This window comes from Python bivittatus, unplaced genomic scaffold, assembly GCF_059951505.1.
Source record: "Python bivittatus isolate LINGU-HERP-01145 unplaced genomic scaffold, Pbiv_v1 ctg000610_np1212, whole genome shotgun sequence".
NCBI lineage: Eukaryota > Metazoa > Chordata > Lepidosauria > Squamata > Pythonidae > Python > Python bivittatus.
The window spans coordinates 39,540,870-39,558,044 of record NW_028277088.1 but is presented as its reverse complement, the minus strand read 5'-3'; the positions used below and the strand labels follow the sequence as shown (position 1 = coordinate 39,558,044).

Below are 17,175 nucleotides of genomic sequence, written 5' to 3'. Positions count from 1 at the left end.
GAACTGAATTCACAGGCCTATCCTCTACTTTAGGAAAGAGGCAATGGCAAACCATTTTCTACAAGCATTGCCAGGAGTTAAGACATACTTGAAGGCTATATACATTTGTAGCTTAACACTAGGCAAGGGAACACCAATCCTTTCCATGTATTGTATCTTTCATACACAGCATCAAAGGTTATGCAGATAGTCCTCGCTTACCAACCACTTGTTCAGCAACTGTTCAAAGTTACAACAGTGCTAAAACTTCCTTGAAGTTGTGGCTGTTGCAGTGTCCCCATGGTCATGTGACTGCAATTTGGGCACTTGGTAACTGACACACGTTCATAATGATCATAGCGTCACACAGTCAGCTTCTGACAAGCCAAGTCAACAGGGAAACTGCCAGGAAGTCACAAGTCATGGTCACATGACATCGCACTTAACAAACTGCAGTGATTTGCTTAACGACCGCAGCCAGAACTGACACTGTAATTCAGCATGGTCACTAGATGTTTCCCTTAATGACCATGCTGCTTAGTCACTGCCGTTCCCAATTGCAATTGGTAAGTGAGCACTACCTGTATGCATCATTCTAAGCCAATGGGATGCTTAAACATGATTTATCAAGTAAATCACCACTGACGTGTTCTATATGACACATTAGTAAAAAATAGCTAAGCCTACTACTCTCAATCCAGATAGTTTCATTTCCCCTAATTCTGTAATACCTTATAATGTGAATACATATTGTGCTAAGACATAATGTTTGTTTGCTCATTTTTGCCTGTCATGTTAACCAAAGCTTTGTGATTTGTGGCTATGTTTTAGGGCTTAATATCTTTGTTAAAGCCAGCAGAAATATGGTTAGTGCTGAGGATCTCTGAGAAAGGACCACTGACCTTATTACAGTTAAACTTCATTTAATTATATTTACATTTACATTGAATTAAAGGGAACTATAGTTAACAGCATTACTGTCTTGTCAAATATTTTAAAAAAATACTGTTTGTGTAACATTACATTTAGAGTGATAACACTCTCTGAAGGTATTCTAGGAGGCAGAGAGAGCCCTGAATCTTGAATGCACATCTTGAATGCAACACAGTCAGTGCATGCTAACTATGGATTTTAGAAGTTGACATCCAGTTTGCTTAAAGGACACAACATATAGAAAAGTTGCCCTATGGGGCAAACTAGAACTTGAAAATGTACATACAAAAAAAAAAAAAAAGACACTCTGCAAAACAAAACACTACTACTGTACTTCATAGATGTATTTATTTTATTACAACAATTTGTAAAGCTGTCATCTCTCAAAAATTATTATGAGTGGGGTTTTTGTTATAATATACAGATAGAACAATGGGAAAATATGTGGTTTGAAAGGACTAAAATTTACACTATGTTATAATCTTAAAGAGAATTTTTATATAATGATATACTGTTGGTATGTGACACCCGAAAAATTATCTAGAATGTATAAAGGTATTTCAAATCTATGTTGCAAATGTAAACAAGAATGGTCATTTTATCATGCTTAGTGGATGTGTAAAAAAGCTAGAAAATTTTGGGTTCAAATACATACAGTGATTCAGAGGATTTTAAAGATTAACATTCAACTGAAACCAGAACTTTTCCTCTTGGAATTGATGGATAAACAGTTGAAAAAAAGTTATGGAACATTGTTTTTATATATGATAACTGCAGTGAGATTATTGTATGCACAAAGATGGAAAAATTTGGCAATACCTACGACAGAGGAATGGTTGGTGAGGATGACAGAACTCACTGAAATGGCCAAATTGATTTGTTTGATTAGAGAGAAGGCAATATCTACATTTATTAGTGATTGGAAACCCCTTATGGAATTTTTGCATAACAAAGAAAAAACATGAACTTACGATTTATAGCTTTGATGATTAGATAAGATAAAATATAGAAAGAAGAGAGTCACAATGTATCTTTAGAGAGAGAGAGGTCAATTTAAAATTGTACTTACAAGAGCTGTAAAGAAGATTGGAAGCCACTTCTTTATATATACAGTATATATTCTTCTTTTCTATTTTTCTGCTACTCTTTTTCTTTTTGTACCTTTAGTTTTTTTTTCTCTTTTCTTTTTTCTTTTTTCCTTTTTCCTTTTTTGTTCTATTTTAGTTTGTATTAGCTATTCTTGTGTTTAAAATTTTCTACACACACACACACACACACACACACACACACTGAGTGGGGTACAAGAGTTAAAACCACAACGATAGTTCACAAAACCAAACACCCAAGGCAAAAAACACAGTCCAACCCATAAGAATAACATAGCCCCATTAAACTGCAGAGATTACCTAACCATATAACACTAATACTTCACCCCCACCAACACTGGCAGGGCATGCCACAGTATATAAACAGAGAGCAAACCCCACTCCATTTTACCACTGAAGATGTTACCTAGCCAGGTAATGAAACATTTGCAAGAAAAGAACCAAGCTCAGAGAATCCCAAGGACTCCACAAATACATTTCTCTTAGGACTCCTGTGAACACCAGGATAAGCATAAATATATTACAAACTATATCTTTCCAAGAAATAATGAACATCTTGGAGTAACTTTATTTGTATTTCAAAAACCCTAAAGGCATTTTTTTAAAAATTAATTTATTACAAAAAAAAGAGCACACTCTACTGCAAATACATGTAGTATGAACATGAACTGTGCTAAGAAGTACTGTTACGTCAAAATATCCCACTCTACACTTGAGGATTTCTATGTATACTACTTAACATTAGAAGAATCCATTTTTTCCTAGCTAGCAAGTATTTTTCAAATTACAAGAGTTCCCCTTGTACCACAGTAATTCCTTGACCCACTCCCTATATGCATCATCTTCAGTAGCAAGAAGTTTGATTTGAATTTCCTTGTACCCAAATAATATAGTATGGTGGGAAATGGGAAAAATTCCACATCTTATATGAAACCCCACATCTTATATGAACATTCAGCTGCATGCTCTAGCCTGGACAGGGCTGAACTGAAAAATAGCTGCCTGGATTAATTTCCTCTGGATGACATTCTGCTAAGACTAAAGCTCTGTTTGAGTACTTTTGAATAATGTAAGACAAAGCTATGGGAGAAACTTGTCTCCGATCTGTCCTTGCCAATCCATGTAGCTGACAAGGACTGGGCAGCAAATGATGCAAATAGGATACCGTGCAATAATCACAAGGTTACTCAGGGCATTTAGAGTTTCTTGGCTAGAGGGGTCAACCAGAAGTACAGAAAGATGCTACTTAAAGCCTGTAATATAGATAGATATAGATGATATAGACATAGACACAGATATCCATTTCACGCAAACAAAGTATCACCAAAATAACCCACAGCTATTTCTTAACTCTAAGCCACAGATCACTCTGAACAAAAATCAACACATTCAAATTTAAAAGGAAAGGTTATAATATATCATATAGAATCACTCTGTGTGAGATGGATGACTATATAAATACAATAAATAAAATAAATAAATAAATATAGACCTCTCAATTCAAGCAATAGACCTAAGCAAGCCAGGATCAGGGAACTATGGTTCTCCAGATATTGTTGAACCATAGCTCCTAGCATCCCTTACTATTTGCCATGGTGGCTGAGGTTGCCAATTAAACCTGTTAGTTGCCGCCTCAGTCATAAAAACATAATTTCTAGAGGATTTGTCCATGATAGCATAAAAATAATACAGGAATGAATGAATAATTGATTGCATTTCAGCCCAGAATACAACTATAAATACCACTGGTACTGAAGAAAGATTAATGCATAAAACTATAGTAATAAAATAATAACAAACTGTATATTTAGAAATTTAAAAATTCAACTGAAAATTCACATGACTAATTCAAATCAGTCTTGCAGGGCTTACAAGAGTGTAACGAGTCCTTGTGGCTGTAAAGCAAAATTTTGAAACTAAATGCGTAACTTTAGAGTGTCTGTTAATAGACATGAAATAAACACTTTGTGTGGGTGGCCTGAGAATTTTTAAAAATAAATGCTACATTAGCCTTTGACAACAGTCAGAATAAAATCCAGATTGTAAAAGAGTATGTATCATTGTTTCAGTCTTGATTTGCACAGACAAAGCAAAGTATGCAAGTTTTGCCTATGTAAGATTATAGTGATCTTATTAACTGATTAATTGATAAGATAGTTAAGCAATAAATCATTTTTTCTGGTAAATAGTAGAGATCAGTGGACCAGAGTAGGCTGTTCTATTTTAAATTCTTATTCTGTTTTTACAATTTTTCCATATCAAGTCCCATTAAAGGAAAACTCAAAGCAGGGACGTATTACTTTCAGGGACAGATTCCCAATCTGGCAATTTTTTATTGCAAATTTAAATTAAAAATCCAAAGAAATGCCAGATCAGACTTAGGAGTAGAGTGAGCCAAGCTTTTTAAAATTAAGAGAGAGAGAAGAATAATTCTCAGCCATCTCATTAAATTTAGAAAATATATTGAACTTCCATTTGCTACCACCACAGAATTTTTCCTAGAAAATCAAATACTTGGTGGACTTCGTAAGTCTTGCTACAGATCTATCATATGTCTACTTCAAGCAAAATTTCAGATTTACTTCCTAAAGATTCCCAAGCAGGATTCTTATTGATTCTTAGTTGACAATTTTAGTCTTAAAATGCTCACGGATCTCTTGACAGGCACCCTGCAATTTTTGTTACCATTCGGACAACTAAAATCCATTAAACATATTAGGACTTTTGGAAAAATAAGACTGGATTGTTAGGGGATAAAAATGGCTTAACTGCACCAATGTGCGCCTTTTCTTGAATTGTACTGTTCTCTTTACCACAAGCGTGCAGGGAAAACCAAAGTTGACTCTTTAGTTAATCAGGCTTCTGAGCGTTTTCAGTCAAGACAGGTCTGACAAGGTTAAAAAGGCTACCTGTTAAGTCTATCTAGATGTACAGAAGATAAACCATTTCAGCTGCACATTCTTGACAAATAAATACTAAATGGCAGTATTTCAATGCATCTGTTTTTACATACCTCAGTCTCCACACCCACATTTAGTTTACTTCCTGCTACCCCGATCTAGTTACATGTAGGACTTTGCAATGAACAAGACTGAAATGTGAGCATTTTGAAAGCTTCCTTGCAGCCAAAAAAACAACAGCCACCATCACCCTGAACGGTTTCGGGGTCTATGCTACTTGCCTGACTGAATTCTGTCAAAGCAAGCAATTGTTCATTCTGGTGTCCGAGGAAGAGACTGCACTGGTCCTGTTTCAGTTACCAATAAGCCACCAATCCCTTTAACTCTGATTCATCCTGCATTTATGCCAAGAGCATAAACATCATATACCACATTACTTATGAATTCTCATAGCACAATCACATTTATGCACATGCTTCAAGTATTTAAAATATTTTTTTAAAGCTGCAATTTTAAAGATACATATCTGGAAGTAAGTTTCTTTTCAGAGTCAGATCTAGTTCGTAGTAAACATGCATAAGATTCTATCTTAAATTGGCTAAACTGCCGGTTCTATTCTCATTGAAAATGAATTCAAATGACTCAGCAATTCTCCTGTGGTTGCTTTTCTCCTCCCTACACAGTAGCTCTTCTATAGGAAAAACTGTTCACAAGCAGAGGCTTATCGAAGTGAACTTCTGCTTATTTACCATGCTATTGTTTGTCCTTCTTCCTCTACATTTCTTGTATATGTTTTGTTTTTCTGGCTACTACTGTAATCTGTTCATTCTACTGTACATTAGAAGGGAAATAGGATATTCTGTTAGTTAGTACGCTGCACATAAGTGTAGAACAATTGGACAGATGCAGCATGGCTGTAATGGTATGTGGGAATGACCTTGTGAGTCAGGGAGAAGAGACACAGCCAAGGGAACTGTCAGATAAAAGGCAGCTTAGCCTGCAGCAGGAATGTGGGTGGGGGAAAAAGCTCAGAAGGGACCCTCCCTAGTTTCTTTGGCTGCAAAGGGGAAGAGGAAGGAGGAAAATGTACTTTCATACTTGCAAGATTCTGTTAATGTAAACTTACAATAAAGTAGAATTAGCTCATCGGGCCATTCTTCCTGTCTGATCTACCTCACAGGGTGACAATGGCAATGCAGTAAAAGAAGCCAAAACTCAGATATCAGATGCTATATACTTGATCTTTTTGGATTTTCTCCTCTTGAATCTTGTAATATAATGGATCATGATCCTCACATGATATGGAATTCTACAGGCTTTTGATTATGATTTGGGGAGGGGGGTTTCTAATTATGTGCCTTCTCTTCTACTGAAGTAAATTCTTCAGTTCATCTAATCAGTTCATCTCACTGCTGTACAGCCATTTTTGCCAATCGGATTAATTTTTCAGTTGGATCAGAAATACAACATCTGTAATTCCCAGCCAGTGTGGCCAGAAACCACATCGGCTAATGTTCTAGGAGCTGTATTCCCATAAGGTTAGAAGAGTATCAGGTTGAAGAAGGCAATAATGCAACTTTCTTGTCTCCATCTTCTTTTGATGTTTCTAAAAGTGTACCCTAGGTCTTTTTTCTTCTCCTTTTTAAAACTTTGTTCTATTATTACTTTTTGTGGTCTCTAATAGAATCTGTTTATTGGTTACATACCGCTTTATTATTCCTTGCTTGATATCTCTCCTTTCTCAAGTAGGATTGGATTCTTCCTCTTCTATTTCCTTACAGGTGACTTCTAAACAAAATGAAATCCAGTAAAATGAACTTTCTTTTTCCATCATTACACAGTCCTTTTCCTTCCTTCTCTTCTTTTTCTAATAGGTAATTCTACTTGCATCTCCCTCCTCGAAACTCATAACTTCAGAGCTATATTTGATCCTTGCCTTCATTTTTTTTCCACATACCCACTAAATGATTAAAAATGTGCATTTTTCCTCATGGAAATATTTATAAGGATATTTTTTCTCTCTTTTTGATGATTATACTACAACTATTGTTCACTCTTCCATTATCTTTTGTGAACAACAACTACAACATTTAAAAGTTAATGTGAATTTCAAGATGAATGTCAAGAATTCATTTGATGAACTAGACATGGGAGAAACCAGGTTTCCTTTGCCATACAATGGCACCTGTAAACCACATGCTATATCATTGCATGGCTATATATGCAGTAACATTCTTAAAGACGTATTTAATTAAATGGCAGCTGGCAGCTGGCTGCTGCCCCTGTTGAAGGAAGATGTGAAGGTTGTATTGAGAACAAACAAAAGATCTATTTACTTTTAAATATCTATTCTTCTTCTGTTTTGGTGTCTCTTTGTATTCTTACACTTTGGTCCCCCACGTGAAAGGCAGGATGCCTCCATGTACAGAAACTGACTGGATTAGCAAATCAGTCTTATTTCAATATTATCTACTGGGCAGCATAGCCCAGGACAGAGAGATTAAGAGATTCTGAACAGACTACACTGTATACATGAGTCTGTAATGGGGGGAAATATGGAACAGGTGTGGGAGATATATTAGAATCTAGAGTTTCCCAGGGCAGAAATACTGAAAATGTCAATAAACAATTGCCATCTAGTATGAAACATGGGAAGTATAAAGCAGGGTTTCTGTTAAGGGAAGGAAGAGGGGGAAAAAACCTAAAGTTGAATCCCAGGGTATAAAATGGGGCCAGAACTGTAAATGTCAGAAGGCCATCAATGTTTCAAGTGGATTCAATGCTGGTGTTAAATAAGGATTTATTATTAGCTCTGCCATGTCAAATTTCTGGGAAGCTTTACCTGACTTCATGCAAGTTGATAGCAGTGTGACAACTACCATCTAAATCTGCCATCACAGCAGCTACCCAAATTCTGCCATTTCATGCCCCCTGCAAAATGGTAGGGCTGGAGCTGTTGTTCTGATATGATAGTATTCAGAAGCACAGTTATATCCTCCATTAATTCAAGGACTCTTGCCCTTGCTGGATCTAGCACTGGAAGACCATCCAAAGGCAGAATATCCTTCTGCTTCTGAACCTTATGATCATTTAATGGTAAAACAAAGCAAAACAAAGTTATTAAAAATCTTGTTATTAAATCAGTGTAATTTAGTGCTCTAAAAGGATGCCATGAAGCTCAGTGGGTACCACTGGGTAAGCAATCTGAGGCCTCAAAGAGTCCTCAAATGCCTATTCAGTGAGCTACCAGAGAACTTATGGTTTTGAAAACTGGTGGCTTACCTTCCTACCATTTTGAGGTAGGAAACGTCTAAAATTATAATGTATGTCCCTTATTATCATTTACAAAGCCAAGAACATCCCAAAACTCTCCCCTTAAAACTCAGAAATGAGCCCAGAAAATTTTAGCTTTGACTACTCTCTGTCAACCCTGATCATCCCAAAAATGTCCATGGTTTTTAACTATCACACTGTTGACAATGAAACATCAACTATCCAGCAGATTATTGACTAACAAACATTTCTCCAACTCTCCATTGAGAAATTATCACCACTCCCTCCAGATTTGTTATAAAGATAAAACAGAACTAAGAAGTTGATAGACTGAAACTACCGCAAGAAAGAATCAGATTAAAAAAAACTATGTTAAATAATGAAATTTATTCTAGGATTAGAAGGAATTACAGCTAGCAGTATAAACATTGTACCTAATAGATGCAGTAAGATTAAACCTATGTTCTTTTGTACCAGCACATTCCTGAATTAGACCAGTAGTCAATTAAAGCAAAACAATGGTTTTCAGAAACTACATATGGTTCATGGCTTGGAATTACCCATATTCCATCAACCTAAATGGCCAATATCAGATATGTCTGCTTCCTTAGGAACAAGTATATATTCCATTTCATACATAATTCCCTCTCCAAATGAAAAAAACTATTGGAAAGAATTGACAAGGATAAACTGAGACTTCTCTCAAAGGTCCTAAAGATGTTGTCTTCCTTGTTGGAAACTGGGAAGGATTTGAAAGTTTAATTTTTTTCCTACTGCTCTAATTATTTCAATTTCTCTAATCTTCATACAAGTTTCTTTACCACATCATTCACTATACACTGCATATGTACAGTTTGGCAGGGGGAGGGGCTCAAACATATCCAGCTGTACTCAGAGGAAGGCAAAAATACTTTCAGAAATCACCATAATTCTTTGGTAGAGACTTATACTCTTCTTGTACACAGAGGAATCCTCACATTCAGAACAATAGGTCCAGGCATTGACAGAGAGAACTAAGAAAACAAAACTGGTTTTCTAGTAGAGAGGTAAAATGGAAATTTGTTCCTGGATTATATCTAATGAAGAACAAGGAATATGCTTCTGAACATGCGAGTCTACATTCTCTAAACCACCCAAGGGTGCAATTCCAGGGCTAAAGTATGAAACCTATTTGTCAAACGTTAAAAAGATATAGTGCTGCTATATGATGGAAGATTACTCTGCCCTGGAATTTTCAAACCAATGAACTATTGTTTGTAGGCAGTAAATCCAATGCATTCCCAACAAACAAATATATAACATGCAATCTCATCCATTTATTTATGTTTTCCCTTGGTGCATTCAAATATTTAATTTCAGATATTCATAAATGTTGCTGACCAGAGAATGAGGCTTGGGGATTGTTCTTGAAGATACACACACACACACACACACACACACAGTAATATGTACATAACAGGCAAGTAATCTTTCATGGAAATAACAGCCTTTTTTTTTCTTGGAAAAACAACCAAAAACCAGTCCTTTATGTAAAGGAAAGCCACGTCTGGCCCATGACATTTTGTATCTGTCTAGTCATATGTATTTTCTCTCTTTCCAGCATTAAACTGTAATTAAAAAAAAAAATCTACAGAGATGTTGCAGTTGCATGCATTTAAAGATGCATTTAAACATATTTTCTTCTCAAAAACACATTTCTAAGCATTTTTTTTTTTTCTAAGTAAAAGTTATGATGGAACATTCAAGGCTGTAGAAGTTAGTGGACAGCTAAATTTCCATTCACAATTACTGAATTGCTGAAGCATTCCTATTCTGCATTTTATAACAAATATACTCTGATAACAAAGCTTTTTTACTTGGCAGCATGTTTACTGCATACCAACATTTAAAACATGGTTTAAAAATACGGACATTTTCTTCCTCAAAAACTAATGTTTCAGAATGTAAGGATGCTTTTTCAAACTATTTTTATATTACATAAAATGTTATCTCTCTCTTCTTCACCATTATAGTTCTAAATTCATCAAGGCAACACTAGAGTCTGTGACCCTGGAAGAATTTTTGATTAAAAGCATTCACAAACATGTACAGGTGTATACACACACACAAGTGAAAGAGATCACCTGATCAATATATTACTCTGTATGAGAACCAAAGCACAGTATATTGTTACCTTTGCTACATTAAAAAAAAAGGGGTAATTTTTTTGTGTTTATTCTTATAGAATAGTGGGGTCTTTATCTGATGAAAGAATGAGCTCCCTTGGAACCTAGACTAAACATGAAGTATTTTCTTCAAAGTGTTTTACAAGACCATATTCATAATGTTCTTTCTGAATTGGCCACACATGTCTGAGCTTGTTAAGTACAAGAAAAACAAAAGGCAGTTGGCAAAGTTTGGGTCTCTTTTGTTCCAACTATGAACTAAAGTCTTGGGTTCCAGATAGAAATGCTACTCGCACTTTCAAAGACAATGAGGTTTTGCTGCTATAGTGAGCCAGAGCTTAAATACTTTATCCTCTGCTATTAAGAAAGGATATTTTGTTATACTGTACGCAGGGAACAGTCACAAAGGACTGCTTTACATTATATGCTTTCAGATGCACACAGACACATACGCAGACATACACGCAAACATACATACATACACAAAGAAGGAACAGAGAGCCAGTAAACAAGATGGTTATTATTGTCCTGATCTTTGATGTGAAGCCATTCACTTGCATAACAATGGCAACAAAAACTCAAAAACTCCACAGCAGTCATACTGTTCAAGAATTTTTATGCCCCTCTTTTAAAATGTCAGATGTTCCTGACAGCTAGTTTCTAAACTTCCAAGGTAAGAAATGTTTCAGTCTCTATCCCTGTGGTCCCTGTCTGCAGTCCAACTTATGACTTCAAACAGCCTTCAGTAAAAAACAGTCTTCTCGTCATTCCAGTCTGGGCTGAATTTTAATCAAGGTCCTTTAAATGCCATTGAACAAATCCATATACTATGGATTACTTCTTGTATGCCACTGGCCAAATGCTATTTGCTATGTCATTTGTTATGTTTAGAAAACCAAAACAATTTTGCCGTAATAGTATAAGTTATGACCATCCAGGCACCCAAATGCCGCCATTTCAGATGAGTTACGCTTCTATCTGGATGATTTGCACTCTTGCCTGCCTAGTGCTTTTAATTATCTTTTTAGCAAGCTCTATTTGAAATGCTCCATCCGTAAGTCAGCTGAGGGGAACAGCTAGAGTTCCTTTCGGGGAGAAAAAAAAGTAACCCTTTGCACATTATAAATCCATATTTACATGCCTCTAAAACATCAAAGCCTAGTCTCAAATTTTAATTGTTAAAACCACAATAGCATGGCTATTTAGGATAACTCTGGAGAGGGGGAGAGAGAACAAAGAGGCAGAACAGAAAACATGATTCTTGTCACTGAAGTTCTACCATGCCCCACTACCCTGACTCTTAGTAAGGGTATTCTTTGGTTTTTTTCCAGTTACAGAACTATTAATAGGTTGCAAGTAGATCTACAACCTCAGCATAAACTCATTAGACACCAGACTGGGGAAAATACGGCCATCACCTGATTGCTCTGTTATACGAGAAAATATCAGGGAAAGGGAAGCCAACATACTGCTGACTGTTACAATTCTCCTTCTCTCCCTAGATAAGTCAATTAATCAAACTTTCCCTACTACCTGTCAGAAAGCCAGCCTGGCCTCCTTTTATTGGAATCAGGAATAGAAGAAAAAGAAAGGGGGAAAAAAACTCCCCTGTCTTTCAGCATTTCCCAACCCAAGATCTGCAGGATATGCTTGATTATAACTCCTTTTACTTCCAGCCAAGAGTAATGGGATCTGTAGTGTGACACATGCCAGACTGGGGAAGACTGCTATTATTTTCATTATGATTTGCCTCCCTTTATGTAAAGAACACTTTTCTGGAGCTCCAAAAAGGGAACATTAAACAGCATTAAATGCTGGGATTAAAAACAAATCTTTCTACCTGTTTCCTGTTCTTTCCCACTCTCCATATTCACACACACAGGTGGTTAATTTCAAACATGGAGGAATTTCATAGCTTAAAAAGGAAGATAAAAAGTCAGGGGCGCACATTTTCATTCAGACATAGCAGTAACCTACAACTACTACAACATAGAATGCCTTCTTTCTTGGCTATAGTGCATGAGAAATACTAGTGTGAACAACGTGTGGCTTCTTATGTTAACTGTACCATGGGGTCTAAAGTACTGGCTTCACAACTATTGGATCTCAATCAGAAAATGGAAGATGTTATGCAAAAATCCTGCTCTGCTGTCTCACAAGCTTCACTATTAAGCAAACCAAATAGTGCAATTTACCATTATAAAAGTGACAATTAGAGATGGGATTGGCTTTTTCACACTCAGGATATGGTACAGAGAAGAATCACACAGGCTCATATTCTCAGGATGTAATCCTTTGCATAAGTCCACACACTAAAGAAGTGGGAATTCTAAAAAGAGAGAAGTAAGATCCAATTGAAAATCTTCACACAACAAATGAGGCCATTTTGACACATTTATTGACATTTTACCCTCTCATTCATCATCTTTAGCTATGGCCTTTGGCTTTTCTACTGTCTAAAACCAGAGCAACAGTAATTTCTTGCTAATCTTGGTTTCAAATTCCATTTTGTGCTATCCAAAAAATTACAACCATCTGGGTTTGGATAACAGAATAAGCCTTAAACAATGATTACAAAGCAACAAGAAATTGTGATGGCGGTGGTAAGAAAGTGATGTGAACTTACACCTTTGTTACCATATACCTTTTCTTTCACTTAGTGTCTCCGTTATCCCAATCCTTCAGGGTCTACTTGTTTACTTACAGAGAAACTCCAGTGCTTACACAGAGCATTCCCATTCACAACAGCAGAGGGGATGACACATCCCATGGCATACACACCCAGCTGTTCTTTTCTGTTACATGAATGGGAAATCAAAATGATGGAAGCACTCTGGACAGGGATAAAGATACCATCAGCTATTTGAGAATGGCTTTATTGTAGACTTGAAACATTAGCTACCAAAACATTGCATTTCAGTCTCTGAATATTAAATAATTTTGACATAATTTACCCTGGCTTTGATTCAAAACCAAAATGAATGTCCTTTGCAAGCAAACCGGACAGCTGGATTATTCCCAGGCATGCTGAAATAAAGCAAAATATAATCAAATCTAAACATGTACTTGTCTTGGTTTTGACTGACAACTAGTTCTTTATTTAGTGCAACTTTCCACATATTAAAATGGGTTTCACTATTCCTAGCTGTCCCAACAAATACTTTGCATCAGCACACATTTCTCTAAATAGTGTATTTGGAAGGCATTCTGAAATCATTTCTTCTTTCCTTGCTCTTTCTCTTCCAACTTCTCCTCTTCGCAATCTGTCATATGTGGGTCAATTAGAATAGTTGGTAACTAAAGCAAAGAGACACTTACTTTAAATAATGAAAAATGACCTTCCAACTACACATAACACAAGTTTCTTTCTTTCAGATGGTGCTGTCACTGCTAGGAACTACCATTCATCAACAACAGAAGACCAACAGAAGACCGTAAAACTGTGCTTCTGACTTCCTGATTAAAGACAGTATGTATTTAAAGATTTGTGCACTTCACCTTTCAAAACAAAACAAAAAATTCTCTTGGCAACAATAAATATTTTAACACCTTAGGATCTTACTTCTATAATGAACCTCAACAAAAATGAATGAGAAGATCTAAAAAAGAAATAACCAGGATGCTTAAACAATAATATAAAACCATCAAAAGAACCACTAAACAGCAGGTGTTAAACAGGAACATTTAGACTATCTAAAAAAGAAAACCACGTATAATGAAAGATTTAAAATTAAATTAAAAGTTAAAAGACCTGAAGGAACAAAAAGATTTGTGCCTGGCACTGACAAGATAATAGCATGGGGTCCAGGCCTGCCTTTCTAGAAAACATCTTCCAAAGCAAAGGAGGCCATCACTGAGAAAGCTGCTCCCAAGGAGCCACCTGATGTGTTTCTGCAGGGAGGTTGGGACTTCTTGGGATCTTTTTTCTTTTGTATAAGGATCTGCATGAGCTCATAAGCAGCTCTCCAGGCTACCAGTAATACCATACTGTTGGCCAAGTTTGGCAACTGAGCCCAATCAATCAATCAATCAATCAATCAATCAATCAATCAATCAATTTATATGGTTGCCCATCTCAAATACATGACTCTGGGCATCTAACAAGGATTAAAAACAAGATAAAAATATTGTAACAGACCAATAAATAACATATATGGCAGCTGAAATTAAAAAAAACAGTAACACAATTAACACAACCATGATACAGCTCAGCTGTGACTGCAAACAAACAAATGAACAAAAAGCCATCTTTCTTTCTGAAGGCACAAGCTCTGCAAATCATTATGGTAGGTTGTTTTTCCATTAGAGGGAACTCTTGCCTTACCCTTCCTCTTGGTTCTTGACCTTCAGGCAATCTAGTAGGCCCATTAAGGGGCATGTGGGCTTGGCTTGATTTCCCTTTTCTCTTCTGTATATTACCAGTAGATGCACCAAATGTCAGACTGCTTCCATTTTCTTTTTTATGTGTGGAGTGGAAAGTAATCTTAGTTACTCTGGCGGCATGGCTACAGTGACAATGTGGAAGTGGCCTTGCAATGCATTCCAGTTCTCTCAGCCTAAAAAAGTATGCATCTTGTTTAAAACTTGCTGACTTCCCTCCCCTGACTTCAATTGCTGTTGTAGCTGACAACAATGGCTAGAGAAATTGGAAAATTTAGCTAGTTTGAAGATTCATGACATATCATGCCACCTTCATAGCTCTCAATGGGATTTTTAATACAGGAGGAATGACAGCTTGGTAGCCAAGCAACTTGACCCTATTAGAAATGCTCCAATGTCCTTCTGTAAATGACAACATAAACACAAACCCTGTACTGAAAAGGTGGGGTGAATGGTAATTTTTTTTTTAGTCCTTTTTTGTGTGGAGTGGAAAGCAGGTTTTTTTCCCCTTCTTCAGGACCAGAAGTAGCTTGAGCAGGATGTCAACTGAATTACCTTTTTGCAGGTTCCTATTGATCATCTAGAGGGAGACTGCTGATTGGTTCATAGTATTCTTAATATATTCACAGTGGCTACTGCAACACCCTTGGAAAATTCTCTGACCTCTAATCCTAATATCATGAAAACTCAGGTTAATTGGATGGAGCCAATCCAAACCAGTTCAGCAGGAGAGGTGAAAGAAATAAATTTCTTCTCTGGCTCCAATTAATATGCAAGTTTGAGAAGAATTTGGGAGCCATAAACAAGGATGCGTACAGCCACCGATTTCAATTCTGCTTGATTTATCATTTTCCCAACCATATTCTTATTTTGGTTTTGCATCTGTATCAGTTTGTAAATATGTTTACTAAACTATGTTACTAAAACAGTAACACAGAAAATAAAAGCAGCAGTAATGAAGTTAAAAATATTACCATAGTATACAAGTTAATGGATAAATAAAGACAGCTAGGAGAATAACAATGTCTTCCAAAAGGGCAAAAACAAAACAGCACTTGGGAAGGAATTCTGAAGTTTGGGGGGGGGGGTACTCCAGGTACCAACTCACCTCAAAATGGGACATTATTCAGAACAGATTCTCACTCTGAGTAAATTCAGTAAATTCTGGTAGATGTTGAACAACAAGATGGATAAAATGGATCTCTGTCCACCGAGAAGCATACCACGGCTAATAGCATCAAAAGTTAATGAGGTCTACAAAAACCAATGGGGTTACACTCGTCCTGTGCTCCTCCATTCAGATATCATCCAATGTGGCAACCAAGTGTCAGCCTTCCCAGGTAGACCAGACAGGAAACACAACCAGATGAGCTAATTCTACATTATTATAAGACTACATTAACAGAATCTTGCAAGTCTGAAAGTACAATTCTCCCACTGTCTCCTTTACCCTTGAGAAATTAGGATCTCTTCTGAGCCTCTTGCTCTGCCCACTATGCAGCTGTGGGCTATGCTCCCTCTTATCAGACTGTTCCCTAGGTAGCATCTCTTCACCCAGTCTCCCAAGGTCATTCTTACATACCATTACACCAAGGCAACTACAGAGCAAAAACTAAACCTAAATCCTGACTGAAAGGGATTTAGGAAATCAGTTTCCTAAAGAAACTAAAGAATGTCTGGATCTGATTAGCCACTACTTGTTTAAGCACCTTGCAGAAAAGAAATGTAGGTTACTATATTACGATTATTTTGATATTCTGAAGCCAATTATTCATTTTTTTACAGGAGTGGTTTTACTACAGCCTCCTTTATAAAGCTGGAACTACTTCTTTTAACCTTTTGGACCCAGCTGAGCACCCCTTTTCTACTAGATGTCATAAGTCATGAAGAGAAAGAGGTAAATGGAACATATACTGTAGTTGGCCAGTTCTACTAGATGCATGACCTACCTCATGAGGCCTTAAAAACTTATGTTAAAAAACCTGACCAGACAGGGGCCTGGACACTTCTACAGTCTGAACTGTCCAAACTATAGATATTCCCATTAATTAAATTTAAATATACTGTAATGAATATGATTAATCCCATGAGTTTAATAGTTTTTCCCTTTGGTTACATTAAAAATTACAAGTTGGTAACAACTTTTTAAAATTTCCAGAGGAAGTATTCAAGGTTTGGTTAGACATTCCATCACAGGATACTTTTATGTGAAAACATTTTTTTCTTTCAGTTCTAAAGAGGGAAAAATAGGGTTGTCCTACACAGGAAAGTTCTTGTGGGTGGGACAGCCTCGCAAATTTCAAAGTCCTGCTAACATTTTTATCAAAATGTAGTACAGGAAATGGCAAAATATCAAAGTAACCCTTCAGTTCTTTAACTGTACATTTGAACACATGCACACACATTTTTAAACTGAAAAGAGTATGTTAATTAAGATGA

The 17,175-nt window shown here is 36.4% G+C and overlaps 1 protein-coding gene across 4 annotated transcripts in view; it reads right to left on the bottom strand.

Annotated features, from left to right (window-relative positions):
* The window catches only part of RBMS3 (RNA binding motif single stranded interacting protein 3), a 609,805-nt gene that overhangs the window by 490,011 nt on the left and 102,619 nt on the right, over positions 1–17,175 (bottom strand). The window contains exon 2 of one of the 4 annotated variants that reach the window (XM_088150839.1): positions 6,625–6,706. The exons of the other annotated variants lie outside the window; for them this stretch is intronic. The gene's annotated coding sequence lies outside the window, so the exon portion shown is untranslated. The remainder of the gene's footprint in view (positions 1–6,624; positions 6,707–17,175) is intronic. 4 annotated transcript variants of the gene reach the window in all.